Genomic DNA, 8,818 nt, shown 5'->3' with positions numbered 1-8,818 from the left:
CACCTCTGCTCTCGCTCAGCCCCGCTGAGACGCAGATTCATTAACAAACATTTATATTTATTCACTTTACTCAGTAATGTGTAACTTGTGTCATTACTGAGTAAAGTGGATAAATATAAATGTTTGTTAATGAATCTGTTAATGAATTTTATAGCTGATTTATCCTCGTGAGAGTGATTTCAACAAAAAATAGAGTTTAATGCCCAATGCTTTTAAGGACATTTGCAGGATTTATGGAGAACTTCTCTGGATCTTTTTTATACTCATCTAACTTAACTTCTCTGGATCTTTTTTATACTCGTCTTAACATTCTATTACTACTTTTCTATTCTTGGCAACCAGATCCTGAAGCATTAGGCACAGATGTTTTTTCATTCTGTTGGAATAATGTTTCTCTTTATGCTTTCTCTTCATTTAGAGTTTCAAGATGTTATTTTGAAAATAAGGGAAGAAAAATACAGTATAAGTGATACTTTTTTTATGTTATGGCTATATTGCCTGTAGGCATACTTGAAGAGTATATGTGGGAAGCTCTGTTCAGCTTCCACCCATTAGTGGTGCAGGCAATTTCATTTATAGTGGTACCCATATTAGGGCCCATATCACCACCCAAGCACATCTTTGTTGCAACCACCTAGAACCTGGGTATCATGATGACATGTAGGTAACTTTAACCAACTTGACAATGATATAGCTTCAAAGTGGTATGTGGTGGGAGTTGAACCTTCACGTCTGCCCGATCCCATGCTCACCACCTCATCCAATATGTCACTACCAATATGGAGAACTCAGTCTTACTTTGTGGAGGCTCTTCATCTGTTGAAAGATGCTCCTTGACTTCTTCCTCAAAGGTGTTTACTGTTTATTTGCCTCAGGATACAAAATCGATGAACCCAGTCATGGATCTGCAGTTGGCAGTATGAACTGTCGGGGAATCTTTCCGCAGGGCAGGAATTTCAGACTGGGTTACACATTCTGTTTAAGGACTGGGATAATAAAACCCTTCTGGCATATGGAAGACATATGAATGAGTAGAATGATTTTGTTTCCAAAAACAGGTTGATATATTTCTGCCCTCTTTGTTGGATCATTAACTCTTTTATTCAATAAGGGTAAAGTAGATGGTTTAGGATAGACAGAGTTACAGTAATCTCAATGCAGGTAGGTCAGCTATCTCTACAGTCGCTAAGATTGATGGAACTCAAGCAGGCCAGTATGAAATCGTGTGCTTGTTTTTGAGGTCAGCGGCTGAACAATGCTCAAAACTGCCTAGGGGTGGATTTACATTGGGATCCCAATTTGCTACTAAATACTTTTGATGGTTGGGGAAACAATACCCACTTGTCTCTCAACTTTAAAAAACATGTGGCAAATTTTTTCATGGTTTTATTTGGGCAAAGGTTTCAAATCATTGATTGTTTAGACATCAGGAATATGTTCTTTACTCAGAAGATAATTTTTATACATCATCTAATGTCAACTGTCATTTGCTGAAGATAAGTTGTAGTGCATTGCCTCTGAATGATATATTCTTGATGCCATAAAGACATATTTACAGTTGACAAAAAACCTGAGAGTATGGCCAGATCAGAATAAACTGTTGTTAACAGCCAGGAAACCTTTTGGGCTGGCATCAAAGGCCACAATTACTAAATGGGTCAAGGATGTAATGAGGGAGTCTGGGATAGGTAAGGATTGGTTTCACTCCAATTCAGTTCAGTCAGCATCCACTTCTAAGGCATTTAGAACAGGAATGGCCAGGGGGAAAGACTTAGGAAAGCAATTGGTTGGCGATATGAATCTACTTTTTCTAAACATTATAAGAAGTGCATTTTGCTTGTGGATTCCTTTGGACAGAACATTCTGAAGTCTGGGAACATGTAATGATATGTTTCTTATATCTGGTTGTTTGTTGTTTATTACATAGACAAGTATGTATGCACATTTGGTGTTTCAACCCTTTTGTTATGTTTGGGGCTGAGGCTACGAACTGTCATGCATGACGTCATGCTGTTGGATGCACAGCCATTGAGGAATTATCAGATCGTTGTAACTTATCCTGGTAAGTGTGCGATGATCGGGTTCCTCTTAGGCTGTGCTGTTCATCTATGCGTGGTCATGTGTGCCCGCCCATCCCATTTCGTGTTCCTTGGTTTTTGGAGGAACTGCATGTAACATAGCTCATGCTAGTACAGGGAATCCTCACAATTCGACGGGGTTAGGGCAGTTTTTCATCAGTCGAATCAGCATTTCTTCAAATTGTGAAGCAAATTTTCCCATAAAATACTTAAGAATTAGGGGGAATAGGGACCAACCTCCAGCCTAGACTCCCCCCAAAACATCACTATAACCTCTAAAAACACTAACTTAGACTAAATCAGTACTATTAAAGGCTTCATTTATATCTGTTTTTATTAAACACATTAGGGTGCTGTACAGTACATTTTTGGAAATAAAAGCACTTGCAAAAAAAATGACTTTCATTTCTGACAAACTCATCTCTTCCACAGAAACATAAACAGCAAATTATTTTAAAAATCTCTTCTATCTCCTCCTCGTCCTCTTCCTCAAATCCCATGATATATGTTGGGGGTGATGAACTGTGGAGGTGGTGTGGCCTCTGTGGTTGGCTGTGCTGCCTCCTCCATGGTTAGTGGTGGTGTGTGTGTGTGTGTGTGTGTGTGTGTGTGTGTGTGTGTGTGTGTGTGTGTGTGTGTGTGTGTGTGTGTGTGTGTGTGTGTGTGTGTGTGTGTGTGTGTGTGTGTGTGTGTGTGTGTGTGTGTGTGTATTTACCTAATTGTATTTACCTAATTGTAACATACGGGAAAAGAGCTATGCTCGTGTTGTCCCGTCTCCATATCTATTAATGTCCAGCTTTTTCTTAAAATCATGAATATTCCTTGCGTTGACCACTTCCACGTCTAAACTATTCCATGCTTCCACCCTTCTATGAGGGAAGCTATATTTTTCACATCTCTCCTATAAGTGGCCATTTTAGTTTTTCCCATGCCCTCTCGACATTCTTCCATTCCACATACACAGATCTTCCCTATCCATTTTTCCATGCCAATCATCACTCTGTATATTGCTATCAGGTCTCCCCTTTCTCTTCTGTTTTCCAGGGTCGGAAGTTGCATTCTTTTCAGTCTGTCTTCATAAGTCAAATCTCTTAAGTCAGGCACCATTTTGTTGCAGCCCTCTGTACTTTCTCTAGTTTCCTTATGTGTTTCTTTAAGTTCGAGCCCACTGTATTGTTGCATATTCAAGCCTCGGTCTTATCATTGCAGTAATTATTTTCTTCATCATTTCTTCATCTAAATATACGAACGCCACTCTTATGTTCCTCAATAAGTTCAATACTTCTCCAATTATTTTGTTTATATGTCTCTCTGGCGATAGGTCATTGGTAATTGTCACCCCAAGGTCTTTTTCTTCATGACTGGTTTTATGTCTTCATTTCCTATCTTGTACATACTCCTGATTCTTCTTTCACTCTTGCCAAACTCTATTTTCTTGCATTTTGTCGTGTTGAACTCCATTTGCCATGTACAGCTCCATTTCCATATTCTGTCCAAGTCTTCCTGGAGTAGTTCGCAATCTTTGTCACATCTCACTTTTCTTAACAATTTTGCATCGCCTGCAAATAGGCTCACATAACTGGACACCCCATCCACCATGTCATTTATGTAGACCGCGAACATTACTGGTGCCAACACTGATCCCTGTGGAACTCCACTCTCCACCAATCCCCATTCTGATGGTCTGTCCTTAATTATTGTTCTCATTTCTCTTCCTACCAAAAGTCTTCCATCCATTTTAGTAAACTGCCATGCACTCCTCCTACCATTTCAAGTTTCCAGATCAGTCTCCGGTGTGGTACCTTATCAAAGGCCTTTTTTAAATCCAGATATATTCCATCAGCCCAACCATCTCTTTCCTGTATTACATCTATCACCCTCGAATAGTAACATATCAGGTTTGTCGTGCATGAACGCCCTTTTCTAAAACCAAATTGACACTCACAAAGTATGTCATTTTTCTCCAAGAAGTCTGTCCATCTATTCTTCACCACCCTCTCACACATCTTAGCTACCACACTTGTAAGTGACACTGGTCTATAGTTCAATGGGTCTCTCTTGTTACCTGATTTATAGATTGGGACAATGTTAGCTCTTTTCCAGTCTTGGGGCACTACACCTTCCCTTAATGAGGCATCAATTACTTCACAAACTTTTTCTGCCAGTGAGGCGGAATAATACCCACGGTCGTAGTACATCATACGGTAGAACATTACATTACTCTGCAGTAACAAGGTAGTGCCCATCATAACCCATGGCCACCATCACCCGGTCCTTAGCTGCCTTGAAGCCCAGGGCCTGCTTTTCCTCCTTGGAAATGTACATGCTGAAACAATGGAGAAAAAATATATAAGGAATCATGTGAACATTTAACACATATACATATGCCTAGCCACAAAAATAGTTAGTAGCAACTAAAAACTGTTAAGTTAACCTAACCTATTGCATTCAGGGACTTACACACTTGACGATTCAGTAACAATGCCCACGTGCACAGTATTTTAGCAACATTAAAATAATTTCTAACACTTAACACACATGCCTAGCCAAAAAAATATTATTAATGACTTACCATGTAGGCATCTTCTTCCTGAAGAGGCCCATCTCGTCGATGATGAACACCTGCTTGGGTGTGAAGCCGCCCTCCTCCACTCGTTTTTTAACAATTCCAGGAAGGCCCTCGCAGCTTCTTCGTCTTAGCTGGCAGCTTCCCCACTCATGCTGACATTGTGGAGGCCAGTTCACTCCCGGAATCACTGGAACCAGCCCCTGCTCGCCGTGAATATGTCTTGTGTCCTGCTGGTGGTAGATGTTATTGAGAGCAAGTCACGCCACAGTGACAAGGGATGCTCCTGAAAGAGGCCCATGCTGATCGGCATCTTGTGTTGTGTCCTGTCCTCTATTCACTTGATCAGCATGTCCTCCATCATGTCGAGACAGGAGTCCCTTGAGCCGCAGAGAACAAGGGAAGTCGTGGAAGTTGTTGATGCAGCAGTCTCGCGGTACTTGTCCATGTTGTTTTAAATTGTTGATACTGTTGATCTAGGGACACCCATTTGCACTGCAACGACACTGCGAGCTATACCTGCCTCACACTTTCTTATAAGCTCAAGCTTGTCTTTGAAAGGCAGGAAATTGTACTTCTTAGGGCTGGGGCTGGAGATGGCTTTGCACGACATGGTTGAAGTGGCATGGAGGCAGGAGATGGAACAGCAGAGCGTGGCCTGCCTGGACGACGGCTGGGACAAGAGTGAGGCAGAGGAAGCGACGCACAGGGTAGCATCAGTTTACACTTCTGCCTGGCAGGCTGGCAGCGAATTTGTGCTGGCAGTGGATTTGACTGGGTAGGTGGCGCTCGAGATATGAATTTCCAATTGGCGAGTCAGTCGGTCAATCCTTGAGGATTGTGTATTAATCAACTGAGTTCGAATTGACGATAATTGGAACTTCGAACGGTCAAATCACAAGGATCCCCTGTATGTATTAAGATTTTGGAATTGAACAAGATAACATATTATCTTTTTTTGAGAGGGGTTATTGTTGTTCCGTGCATATCTGTATATGGATTTGCTGTCATTTACTCAAGTTCTTTGATAATCTAGATTCAATGTTATGCTTTGCGAGTGGTTGTTTTTCTGGTGTTGTGGTCCACCACATCATTTTCTCTTCCCAAACTCCAGATGAAATCTGGCTTTGGTATCAGCGCTCCACGTCACGCATGACAACACATAGTTGGACAGCACAGCCTAAGAGGAACCATGATCATCACACACTTACCTATGTAGGTTACGATGATCTTATAATTAGTTTTTATGAATATAGGTCATTAGTTCATAGTATGCAGCAAAGGAGCTGTACAGCAAAACTTTAACTGTCTCAGATATTTTTTTTTTATTCATTTTTTTTTTTTTTTCTAAGTTATGTAGGACTTTTAATTCTAAACCTTCTAACCTCAAAATCTGTGGTAAATTAAGCTTTAATTGTTTACTTTCATTATGTTTCACCAATATTTTTGGGGTTGGTTTATTCATATATAGTGGTGCCTCGCAATAAAGGGCCTCACAATAATAGATTTCACTTAGTAATGGACTGGTCAGATACTAAGCAATTTTGGGGGACTTTAAAGGCAGTTTTTTTTTTTTTTTTTTACGAATCCATAGTTCTTGCATGGCCTCACACATATGACACGATAAACAATCCAAGAAAAGGTCTGTGTTTAATTATTCCTGCATAGATACCATTGTTACTCATTTTGTTAGCCTACAATTTACAAAACTTGTAATAAGGTGGAGAACCACAACTTCTTGGCTGTAGGGTTACCAGAGTGACACTCTTGGTGAAATGGGATCCCAGGTTGGTTGGACCCATGACCTGCTAGTGTAAATTGATAGTTATGCATTTCTATTTGATAGTTGTTGGGCAAGCGAGGATAATGACACTGCCACACAGAGAGAGAGAGAGAGAGAGAGAGAGAGAGAGAGAGAGAGAGAGAGAGAGAGAGAGAGAGAGAGAGCACTTGGGTTGATGAAGTGCAGATGATATAAACAAAAGACTCCCCAGTCACTTGATTTTTGCCTTCACTTACTGGTCTTTGGAGGTCTACAATTTGATTTCTTTTTCCTTTTAGCTGATGGTAATTTAGTATGAAATAGACTAGGTTTTCTTCTCCTAGATGACATAATGACCAAATTGTCCTAAGAACTGGCGGAAGTAACACCACAACTGCTTCTCGCTCTCTCTCTCTCTCTCTCTCTCTCTCTCTCTCTTATACTTCTTCCTAGAAGTACTTGTTCACATTGCTACTGCCTTAGATATTAGCTGTGAGGGTGGCCATATAGCGAGCTAGCAGCAGGACAATAATCCATAGTGGAATTGTATGTGTAAGGTGTGTGTAGAGGTATCAGCACTCAAGACTCGGTTGCAGTTCCTTGCACAAATACCATGTTTAGAAGGGAGGGAGACTTTTCTATAGAGAACACGCTTTGATTTTTACCTGAACGGTGATGTGGAACAAAAGTTAAAAGGATTTTGGAAATAATTTCATAAATTCACCAATTTAGATTGAAACAGGGAGAGAAAGAAAGACAGAGACAGAGGGTAAGGTGGTGTCACACTAGTATGTTTTCATCACCTTTTTCTGTCAACTTTCTGAAGACTGTCAACTTTTGTCGACACTCATCATCACACACAAGCTTGCTTCCGCCTCTGTCGCGTTTAGTAACTGTAAACAAACATGGCTGCCCCTTCAACCCCAGCAAGCCATTGCTATTTTTTGTTGCTATTTTTGGCCTCTAATGCTCTCTATGAGAAACTCTTCATTCAGACAGCTTTGTCCACTGATAAACAACAGAGCATTTCATCTTGGCCAGTTGCTACTTGGAGTTCTTCCTTGGAGTACTGCAGTCCCAAAGAAATGTAAACAAACTATTGAGCCACTTTTCACTGCCAGGCTAGAACAAAAAATAAATATCATATACAAATATATAAACATTAACTTATTAAGATTCCATTAAGTTGAAATTATAGCATCATTCCAATTAACAATAAAATAAATTTTATCATAGTGTTGATTAGAAACCATAGATCTTAATTTGATTGAAAATTGACACTAGAGGAAAACGATGCATTTCTTCTGACTCAAGACAACAGAAAGAGTTGATGGAACAGTAAAAAAAAAAAACAGAAATCATTGACAATAACAGAGAGAGTGCTAGTGAGCCTTTAGAAGCTGCATCTTTAATTCATCTATTCTTGGTAAGACAAGTTTTTATAACTGTATACTTCTTAAGTAATAATTAACTCTTTTTATTACAGCATTGAGCATTGAATAATGTGGTTTAAATGTTCAAAATATTTTCTTGTTATTAAAAGAGAATATATTACTGAAAAGTGGAAAACAGGGGTGGGGTGCTTAAGGGTCTCGCAGACAAACTGTTCTCAGTAACGGACAATTCACAGTACAGTAAAACCTCAGCTCATGACCATAATTCATTCCTAATTCCTGTTCGTCACCTGATTTATTCATCCCCTGAATCAATTTTTCCCGTAAGAATGTATTGAAATACCATTAATCCGTTCCAGACCAAAAAAAACATCATACTTTTGTCCATAAAACCCATTCAAAATAGACCTTTAATGTATGCATGACATGAAAGAAATAATTATAAAAAGCCTAAATTGTTTGACTTACCTAAATGCTATCAAAATGATAATACAATGAATAAAAAAGAAAAGGTTATTTACCTGAGAGACTGGACATTGATGGCAACATGGAATGGAGGAGAGGAGGATGGGGAGGAAGACAGACAAGATCCGAGAAGACAGTCATGAGAGAGGACTTTGGATGTGCGCAGCATGCCAGAGCTACACAACAGCTGTGTAGCATCACAAGTCAGTGCCGCTATGTGGGGGCCCGTTATAGTGAACATCGGCGTGGAAAACATGGAAAGATTGCCAGTCTTCGTCTCTGCCTTGGAAGACCCTTGCCTGCTGGGGATTGACTTCCTCACGCGTGTGGGAGCAAGTGTGTCAATCAGATGAAAGAGAGATATGACAGGAATGGACAAGGAGACAGGACACAGAGAGCTTAGCTCAGGCCCTGTAATACACAAATAGGTAAATACATATCTGGGAGGCTGCTGCAATACACCTTCGCAACAATATATTCACCAATGACCTTTGGCTTACACTTATCCCAACTATGGGATTGTCCAGTAAGGAGGATTTGCAGTTTCAACCAA

At 40.1% G+C, this 8,818-nt stretch overlaps 1 long non-coding RNA gene across 1 annotated transcript; it reads right to left on the bottom strand.

Moving 5' to 3' along the window:
• Positions 1 to 4,124: 4,124 nt before the first annotated feature.
• On the bottom strand, positions 4,125 to 8,473 carry LOC123516293. The gene is made up of 3 exons (XR_006678150.1): positions 8,322 to 8,473; positions 4,651 to 7,528; positions 4,125 to 4,404 (listed from the first exon to the last, which is right to left on the bottom strand). It is a non-coding gene; the product is annotated as an uncharacterized LOC123516293 (long non-coding RNA).
• Positions 8,474 to 8,818: the final 345 nt, after the last annotated feature.

Source organism: Portunus trituberculatus, chromosome 40, assembly GCF_017591435.1.
Source record: "Portunus trituberculatus isolate SZX2019 chromosome 40, ASM1759143v1, whole genome shotgun sequence".
NCBI classification, from domain to species: Eukaryota; Metazoa; Arthropoda; class Malacostraca; order Decapoda; family Portunidae; genus Portunus; species Portunus trituberculatus.
This window is presented reverse-complemented; position numbering and strand designations above follow the sequence as displayed.